Raw genomic sequence first — 10,709 nt, 5'->3', positions numbered from 1 at the left:
CCATAACTCTCCGCTCACCCATCTCATCCTAATATAAAGGAGAACATCATCTCCTACCATAAAGCGCCTCAAACAGTGTTATGTCAATGCTGGTCTGATAACTATTATTGTATGCAAACTCTACCAGCGGCATAAACTGTGTCCAACTACCCCTAAAATCTAGCACGCATGCTCGAAGCATATCTTCTAATATCTGAATTGTCCTCCTAGTCTACCCATCTGACTAAGGATGGAATGTCATGTTGAAAGATAACTGAGACCCTAGAGCTTCTTGCAAGCTCTTCCAAAATCGTGACATGAAATGCAAGTCTCGATCTGACACTATATACACTGGCACACCGTGAGAACGGACTATCTCTCGAATATATATCTCTGCCAGTCTGTCCATGGAGTAGCTAATCTTGATGGGAAGGAAATAAGCGGTCTTAGTCAAACGATCCATGATCACCCAGATTGCATTTTGGCAATGCAATGCAGATGGCCGCCCTAAAACAAAATTCATAGATATATGATCCCATTTCCACTCTTGGATAAAAGTGGTTGTAACTAGCCAGCTGGCCTCTGGTGCTCAGTTTTTACCTGCTGGCACGTCAAACATTGTGCTATATACTCGGCAATCTCCATCTTCATACCACTCTACTAATAAGACTCTTGTAGATCCCTATACATTTTTGTGCTACTGAGATGAACTATGTACAAAGATTGGTGAGCCTCTTCTAGGATGGTCTTCCTGATATCAGCGTCAGCGAGAACCCATAATCTAGAACAGAACCATAAAGCCCCATCATCTGTGATACTAAACTCCTCACCCTGACCATTCGGTACTCTGACCATTACCTTTGCTAATTCTGGATCATCTTTCTGAGCAGTTTTAATCATTTCCTGTAAAGTAGGATGCACCACTAAATTGACAATACATACCTGAGAACCACTCTCAACTAGCTCTATGCCTAGTCTCTACAGATCCATCATGATTGGATACTGAATCTCCATAGCTGCCAACGTTGGTCCTACAGACTTCCTGCTCAGTGCATCAGCTACCATATTTTCTTTTCCTGGGTGATAACTGATTACGCGCTTAAAATGCGTAATTAGGTGCTTTAATTCATGCATTGCAAATGATATTTTGTATTTAAATGTCTAACTACTCTCAATATTCTAACATTGTGTTCTATTTATAAAATTTGGGTTTTATTGAGTAATGTATGAAATTTTGGTGTTTTTTATTGCAGAGCAACTGTTGGAAGCAAAAAAAAAAACTGACGGTACTTTGCAATCTGTATGTAACTCTCTCATCCAACCTCTGATTCAGATGATTCAAGATGTTGTAGAAAGATAAGAAAACAATATACAATTTTCGTGTTTTGTGTTTTGCAAAATACTGGCAACATCAAGGCCGAAATCAGATGTGAAGTTAGCATACGCTATTTTATGGATTTTTTCGACAATTCTTCGTAATCTAGGCGTAACTTTCTCATACAAGCTCCGATTGAGATGATTCAAAATTCTGGAAAAATTTGAAAAAGAGCTCTACATCTTTTATGTTTTAATATTTGAGAGTTACGAGCTGTAAGAGGGTCGAAAGTGGGCTTGAAAGAGGAGGGCAGTTCATGTACCTTTCAAAAAAAAAAGAAAATCAAAAAATCAAAAAATGAGATGTGACCCAGCCATGCAGCCGGGTCATCTCATAAGGGTAGTGTACGCTGGGTACATCCAAAGGAAAGACAAAAGAATAGAAAGGAAAAAAAGAAAGGAAAGAAAAGCAAAGAAAGAAAGGATAAATGGAAAGGATGGAAAAGTCAACAAGGGAGGGTTTCCTTGTGGGGGGAGTGCCGTGTGCAAAAGGAGATTTGGAGAGAGCAGCGTGCGCTGGGGCTGAGGGGAGAGAGCAGCGTGCACTGGGGCTGGAGGGGGAGAGGCCGGACCATAGAAAGGAAAAGAAAAGATTTTTCTTGGGAAAAAAGAGAAGAGAGGCCAAACCACATAAAGTTTCTGGGAAAAATTATTTTTTGGGGAGCTTTCTTGTGGTTTTCTTTTGGGTGGTGCTGCGGAGATACACACACAGCCAGCAAAGGAGAGTTGGAAGCACGCAAAAATACTATCTTTTCAGAATCGGAAGGCGGCGAACAACGGCGGTGTTCGGGGTGTTCGTGATGCGCGACGGCAGTGCGGCAAGTGTTGATCTTTTCCGTACGCTCCAAATTGAAGAAAATATGGTGAAATCTATTATGTTGGATTTAATTTTCGGAATGAACTAAATTTTTGAATTCTAGAAAAACGATGTAGCCAGTTTCGAACTATGCTTGCTCTTTGATGCTAATCTGAAGTAGTTTTTATTAATGTTTGTTTGAATTATTCTGCGTCTAATGCTTTTAATTAACTGGCCATTAATTAAATGATTTTAGTCTTGTGATTCGCTACCGAAAAGGGGGATTATAGGATAGATCTTGGATAATTCGGCGTAGGTAAATATAGAGATCGAAAGACTTGTATGAACTTACGTAGCATTAAAAATCGAGGGTCTTACTGTGTTCTTGCGTTATTAAGTTGCATACTCTTATGTTAAATAATAAACAAGAATAGGTTCTGATTGACTATCGAAAGAGGCTTTTGGAAAAATTGGCGATTTGCTAACAAACATAGAAAACGAAATTTAATTAGCTAAATGAGTCAAGCATAGTGAGAAACTCGGTGAAATCGGTTTCCTAGAAGTTTTCACCATCATCAATTTGACACGCGGTATTCAGTTTTAAATTCTCCTGAATAGTTTATTTAAAGTAGTTTTGTTTAAATTTTGCAGTCTAAAATTGTTAATTTTTCTAAATAAAATCAAGGTTAGTAAAATTTCGGTACTTGGTAAAATTAAGACATCAATCCCTGAGGACGATACTCTACACATCACTATATTATAAAACTATGATACTGTGCACTTGCAGTTTGCACCGGTCAAGTTTTTGGCGCCGTCACCGGGGATTGAGTTTTTCTTATTTTTGCCAATATCGATACAAAGTAATCTTGGTTTTAATTTAGAATTTTATTTTTATATTTTTATTTATTTATTTTCTTTATTTTATTTTATTATTATTATTATTTTTTTTTGTATTTCTAGTGTGTTTTTTTTATGTTGGATGCGCAGTGCTAGAATACGTGCCATTATTCCTTTTGATCCAGAGATTGAAAGAACGCTTAGAGCACTAAGGAAAAAGAGGGTATTAGCCATGGAGAATGGACAAGATAATGCGCAGCCACGCGCCTTGAAGGATTATGTGCGACCAGTTGTGAATGACAATTATTCGGGTATCAGACGCCAGCCCATTAATGCCAACAATTTTGAGCTCAAACCCGCATTAATCAGTATGGTGCAATAGGCCCAATTCAGTCGATCGCCACTTGATGATCCCAATATCCATCTGGCGATGTTTTTGGAGATTTGTGATACTGTGAAGATCAATGGTGTTACTGAAGACACCATTAGACTGAGATTATTCCCTTTCTCTTTGAGGGACAAAGCAAGAGGTTGGCTACAGTCGCTACAACCTGGGAGTATTACTAGTTGGCAGGACATGGCAGAAAAATTTCTAGCTAAATTCTTTCCACCTGCAAAAACAGCTCAACTCAAGAGTGAGATTGGTCAATTCAAGCAGCATGATTTTGAATCACTCTATGAAGCAAGGGAAAGGTATAAAGATTTGATTCGACGCTGCCCACAACATGGATTGCCAGATTGGTTGCAAATTTAGATGTTCTATAATGGGTTAAATGGGCAAACGCGGACTTTAGTTGATGCTGCATCTGGGGGAACTTTGATGTCAAAGACACCTGAGGGTGCTATTGCTCTTTTGGAAGAAATGGCTTCAAATAACTATCAATGGCCAACTGAAAGAACTATGGCTAAGAAAGTTGCTGGAATTCATGAATTGGAGCCGTTTGCTACACTTTCAGCTCAAGTTGCTTCTTTGTCTCATCAGATTTCATCTTTGACAACCCAGAGGATACCACAAGGTGTAGAATATGTGGCAGCTACAAGTAGGACAGATTCGAGTATTGGAGCGAGTCAAAAGCAGGTTCAATACATCAATAATCGGAACTACAATTATCGTGGTGATCCTTTGCCACAATATTACCATTTAGGGCTTCGAAATCATGATAATTTGTCTTATGGAAATACAAGGAATGTGCTGCAACCTCCTGCAGGATTTGAAAGTCATCAAGGTGAGAAGAAGATGTCACTTGAGGATGCCATGATATCTTTTGTTGAGGAGACAAAAGCAAGGTTTAAAAAGACAGATGCACGGCTAGACAACATTGAGACTCATTGCAACAATATGGGAGCCACTATGAAGAACCTTGAAATACAAATTGGTCAACTGGCCATGACTATAAATACCCAACAGAGAGGAACTTTTCCTAGCAACACAGAAGTGAATCCTAAGGAACAATGCAATGTCATCACACTTAGGAGTGGAAGAGAAATTGATAAATCACCAGCAAAGGAAACCATGTCCACACCTACACCTAAAAAGAATGGCCGAAGCAAGAATAAAGGGGAAGAAGAGGAGATTGTGGATGATACACCAAGAGAGACAGACACGCTTCCATCAATTTCATTTCTTGACAATCCTCCTATTCTCTCTACTCCACTTCCTTATCCTCAACGTTTTCAAAAACAAAAGTTAGATAAGCAATTTTCTAAGTTTTTGGATATTTTTAAGAAAATTCATATAAATATTCCTCTTACAGATGCCTTGGAACAAATGCCAAACTATGTCAAACTCCTGAAGGACATCATTTCAAAGAAAAGAAGGTTGGAGGAGTTCGAAACAGTGAAGCTTACTGAGGAGTGTAGTGCTATTCTTCAAAAGAAATTGCCTCAAAAATTAAAAGATCCAGGGAGTTTTACTTTGCCTTACACTATTGGAAATTTATTTTTTGATAAAGTTTTATGTGATCTTGGTGCTAGTATTAATCTTATGCCACTTTCTGTTTGCAGGAAATTAGGACTTGGAGAGAAGAAACAAACAACCATTTCATTGCAACTAGCAGACCGATCCATCAAGTATCCACGTGGAATCATAGAAGATGTATTGGTAAAAGTGGATAAATTTATTTTTCCTGCTGATTTTGTGGTGTTAGATATGGAGGAAGACCAAGAAGTCCTGCTAATTCTTGGCCGACCATTCTTGGCCACTGGAAGGGCTTTAATTGATGTTCAAAAGGGTGAGTTAACATTGAGAGTGGATAAGGAAGAGGTTATGTTCAACATCTACCAAGACATGAGATTCCCAGAAGATCCAAGCACTTGCTTTCGGGTAGATGTCATTCAACAAGGTCTAGAAAAAGTCTTTCAAGAAGATGTACAAGTTGATCACCTAGAACGATCCTTGCAGCAGATTACAACACAGCAACGTGTGGGGAGGCTAGAACCTATGGTAGCAAGGACGGATTCTGTAATCTCTAAAGGAAAGATGCAACAACCTATATCTCTAGAGTTGAAACAATTCCTTGAGCATTTTCTCTATGCATTCTCGGGTGATGCATATGAAAATGCAAAAATCTACAAAGAGCAGACGAAGAAGTGGCATGAAAAACAAATTCTTAGGTGTGAGTTTGCTCCAAGACAACAGGTTCTACTCTTCAACTCACGATTAAAACTCTTCCCAGGGAATATATTCAGAGTTAATGGTCAGAGATTGAAGCACTATTATGGAGAACAAATGGAGAGGAACTGTGCATTTATTCCTCTTGGTGATCTTGGTTGATGAAGATTGAAACGTCTGGCTGGAGACGTTAAAACAAGCGCTTATGGGAGGCAACCCAAAGAGTTTTTCTTTTGTTTATTTCCTTTATTATTTATTTATTTATCTATGCACTTTTGAATAATTTAGATTTTCGATGCAGGTTCATTTGGCATGAGTACAGAGCTGAAAATTAAACTCCTCGACGGATTCACCAATAAGTCAGGGAAGTTTCTTTCTTTTCTTCAATCTTTCTCATTTTTGAATAAAATTGAAAAAAAAAATGTGTGAATATGGATGATTAGGCCATGCGTGACACTACTTATGCCCTTCATATACTTGCATATAACCTAGGAGTACACACTGGGTCATTTATGTGTAGTTTCTATTTATATGGCTAAACTAGGAATCGTAACTCATTGAAAGTTGATTGGTAGTGCAATTGTGCTAATCTGGCTATATAAACTCTTGTATCTACATGGTATCTCTTGAGGCTAAAAAAATACACGTTCACGTGACTTGTAGCACTTAAGGTTCCTTGTGAACACTGAGAGAGCGCCCGTGGAGACTTTGACACCTTGTGAGGTACTGTTGAGCCATTTATCGCTCTTTCGAGTTTTGACGTCAACTCAGAGTTCATGAAACTCAACTTTCCCTATTTTTTTCTGGATACTCTTTGCACACTAGTCTTGGTTTTTGAATTGCTAGCCTAGAGGTGACATCTAGTAGGGAGATAAAAACTTAGGTCTTGTAGCCTACTCAAGATGTGAAGGCCGAACCACCCCTAGAAATAGACTTATTTCATGGACTCTTGTTCGAGCTTAATGCACATGGGTGGTATGAAAACAATAAAAGAAGTGTTATGATTGTCCTAATTGACCATGAAAATAAAGAAATTGAAAAATGAGCAGAAGAAAGAAAAAGAGAAATAGAAATACCCTAGAAGAGGTGAAAGATTAATACCTGCTCCACACAACTACAACAAAAGTCAAGGACAAGACGCATGTTATCCACATATGAAGACTCTTCACCCGCCTAATGCTTTAGATGTATTCACGCCTAGTTTGTGAATAAGTTAATCTAGGGTGGTCTCAGTTGGACATGGCAAGTAGGTGAGAAGATGCTAGGGTGAAGGACCCGACACCTCCTAAATAGGCTTGATCCTTTTCAGACTAGTCCACTCCATACATTTAGCGTTTGTTCCTTGTAGTATGTGGGATGTTTGATCATGACACTCCTCCTCACATACGATGAGTGAACCCATCTTTTTTTGAGTGTTTTTGAGAGTATACCAGTTAGGCTGAGTCAAAGCGACAGTTCTTTTGGTGTCCATGGATATCCTGGGTGTAACCAGTCACACACATTACACGTGCTTCAAGATTTCTCCTATTTATACTTGAATTTATATGGCTACATTAACTCTGAATTGTGCTCACTGGTTAATTTTATATGAGTTTACTGTTCTTAATGGCTATATAATGATGAGATTTGCATGAATGACTTACTTTAGAGTTGCGTGAATTGGGTATGAATGAGTTTGTGTGTAATTTGGTGATATTCCCGTATGTGAAAGGGTATGGTTGTGTTGCCTGTGTATCCATTCATTGAAATTGGTATGACACCACCCTAAATTGCATTCACGTTATTTGCTAGAGACTAACAAAACCTTAGTTGGGGGGTGTGATTACGCGCTTAAAATGCGTAATTAGGTGCTTTAATTCATGCATTGCAAATGATATTTTGTATTTAAATGCCTAACTACTCTCAATATTCTAACATTGTGTTCTATTTATAAAATTTGGGTTTTATTGAGTAATGTATGAAATTTTGGTGTTTTTTATTGCAGAGCAACTGTTGGAAGCTAAAAAAAAACCGACGGTACTTTGCAATCTGTACGTAACTCTCTCATCCAACCTTTGATTCAAATGATTCAAGATGCCGTAGAAAGATAAGAAAACAATCTACAATTTTTGTGTTTCGTGTTTTGCAAAATACTGGCAGCATCAAGGCCAAAATTAGACGTCAAGTTAGCATATGCCATTTTATGGATTTTTTCGACAATTCTTCATAATCTTGGCGTAACTTTCTCATACAAGCTCCGATTGAGATGATTCAAAATTCTGGGAAAATTTGAAAAAGAGCTTTACATCTTTTATGTTTTAATCTTTGAGAGTTACGAGCTATAAGAGGGTCGAAAGTGGGCTTGAAAGAGCAGGGCAATTCATATACCTTTGAAAAAAAAAAATCAAAAAATCAAAAAATGAGATGTGACCCAGCCATGCAGCTGGGTCATCTCATAAGGGCAGTGTGTGCTGGGTACATCCAAAGGAAAGACAAAAGAATGGAAATAAAAAAAGAAAGGAAAGAAAAGCAAAGAAAGAAAGGATAAAAGGAAAGGATGGAAAAGTCAACAAGGGAGGGTTTCCTTGTGGGGGGAGTGCCGTGTGCAAGAGGAGATTTGGAGAGAGCAGCGTGCGCTGGGGCTGAGGGGAGAGAGCAGCGTGCACTGGGGCTGGAGGGGGAGAGGCCGGACCATAGAAATGGAAAGAAAAGATTTTTCTTGGGAAAAAAGAGAAGAGAGGCCAAACCACATAAAGTTTCTGGGAAAAATTATTTTTTGGGGAGCTTTCTTGTGGTTTTATTTTGGGTGGTGCTGCGAAGATACACACACAGCCAGCAAAGGAGAGTTGGAAGCATGCAAAAATACTATCTTTTCAGAATCGGAAGGCAGCGAACAACGGCGGTGTTCGGGGTGTTCGTGACGCGCGACGGCAGTGCGGCGAGTGTTGATCTTTTCCGTACGCTCCAAATTGAAGAAAATATGGTGAAATCTACTATGTTGGATTTAATTTTCAGAATGAACTAAATTTTTGAATTCTAGGAAAACGATGTAGCCAGTTTCGAACTATGCTTGCTCTTTGATGCTAATATGAAGTAGTTTTTATTAATGTTTGTTTGAATTATTCTGTGCCTAATGCTTTTAATTAACTGGCCATTAATTAAATGATTTTAGTCTTATGATTCGCTTCCGAAAGGGGGGATTATAGGATAGATCTTGGATAATTCAGCGTAGGTAAATATAGAGATCGAAAGACTTGTATGAACTTACGTAGCATTAAAAATCGAGGGTCTTACTGCGTTCTTGCGTTATTAAGTTGCATACTCTTATGTTAAATAATAAACAAGAATAGGTTCTGATTGACTATCGAAAGAGGCTTTTGGAAAAATTGGCGATTTGCTAACAAACATAGAAAACGAAATTTAATTAGCTAAATGAGTCAAGCATCAATACACAGTCAAGTCCCTTCAAGGACGCATCACTGTAGATAACATAACTCTCACCTCCTAACCGGATGATCAACACTGGTGCCATGACAAGTCTTCGCTTCAAATCTTGAAAACTCTGCCCATAGCCATCGTCCCAATCAAATCTAGTATTTTTCCTAGTCAGTCATGTCAGAGGTCCTTATAACGCTAAGAATCCCTCAACAAAACGACGGTAATACCCAGCTAGCCCCAAGAAACTCCTGATCTCCTAAACATTCCTTAGTCTAGCCCAATTCACTATCGCATTAATCTTACTGGGATCCACACAAATTCCATCCCTTGAGATGACATGCCTTAAGAACACAACCTTCTTGAGCTAGAATTCACATTTTCTGAACTTGGCATATAACTTCTTTTCCCCGAGCATCTGTAAAACCTGCCTTAAAAACGTCTCATGCTCCTCATAACTCCTCGAATAGACCAGTACATTATCAATAAAAATAACAACAAACTGCTCTAAATATTGGTGCAAGATTCTAGTCATCAAGTCTATAAATACAGCAAAGATCATTTGTCAGACCAAATGACATAATGAGAAATTCATAATGCCCATATCTGGTCCTGAAAGTTGTCTTCAAGACGTCTTTTGCTTTCACTTTCACCTGATGATAGCCTGATCCGAGGTCAGTCCTAGAATACAACTATGTTCCCTGGAGCTGATTAAATAAATCATCTATATGGGGTAGAGGATACTTGTTCTTGATTTTTACTTTATTAATTCCCCTATAATCTATACACATCCTCATGGTCCCGTCTTTCCTCTTCACAAATAATACTGGAGCTCCCCACGAAGATACACTGGGTCGGATAAAACCTTTATCAAGAAAATCTTACAACTGATTCTTTAATTATGCCAACTCTGCTGGAGCCATTCGGTAAGGTTCTTTAGAGATCGACATTGTTCTCGGGAGCAGATCAATAGGAAAATCTACCTCCCGATCAGGTAGAAAACCTGGCAACTCATCTGGAAAGACATCTGTAAACTCCTTTACTACTAGCGTACTAGTGAGCTTCAATTCATTCACTAACATTTCCTTTATAAATGCCATGAATCCCTAACAACCACTCAGGAGCAGTCTCCTCACCTGAATAGCTGAAACTAACTGAGGCGGGGATTGCACTCGCGACCCTAAAAACCTAAATTCCGGTCTTCCTGGAGATCTGAATAGCACTTCTCGTGAATGGCAATCTATACTAGAAAAATTGGCTACTAGCCAATCCATACCAAATATTACATCAAACCCATGCATGTCCAGCACTATTAAATTAGAAGACAAGACTTTCCCCTAGATATCAACTGAACAACCTCGGAGCACCTTACTACACCTCACTGCTGAACCAGTCAGTGTAATAACTAACAATTCAGTGTCTAACAACTGTGTTTCTGCCCCATATAGTCTAGTGTACTCTATAGACATGAACGAGTGTGTGGCTCATAAATCAAATAGTACAATAACTTTAAAGGAAAGCATGCTAACCATACCTATCACCACGTCGCCGACTATCTCAGCATCACCCGGCATCAAACCAAAAACTCTGGTTGGAGTCATATTCCTCTATTGGCCTCCACGTGGTACCTGATAGCCTCCTCGGTATGGTCTAGGGGCAGGTGTGATATCTGATGTAGGGCAGTCTCACACCAGATAT

The 10,709-nt window shown here is 38.8% G+C and overlaps 1 non-coding gene across 1 annotated transcript; it reads right to left on the bottom strand.

Moving 5' to 3' along the window:
- Positions 1–3,611: 3,611 nt before the first annotated feature.
- On the bottom strand, positions 3,612–3,718 carry LOC131143535 (small nucleolar RNA R71). Its single transcript, XR_009133523.1, has one exon. It is a non-coding gene; the product is annotated as a small nucleolar RNA R71 (small nucleolar RNA).
- Positions 3,719–10,709: the final 6,991 nt, after the last annotated feature.

This window comes from Malania oleifera, chromosome 11 (genome assembly GCF_029873635.1).
Source record: "Malania oleifera isolate guangnan ecotype guangnan chromosome 11, ASM2987363v1, whole genome shotgun sequence".
Classification (NCBI taxonomy): Eukaryota; Viridiplantae; Streptophyta; class Magnoliopsida; order Santalales; family Ximeniaceae; genus Malania; species Malania oleifera.
The sequence above is the reverse complement of the archived record's forward strand: the minus strand, read 5'-3'. Positions and strand labels throughout refer to the sequence as shown.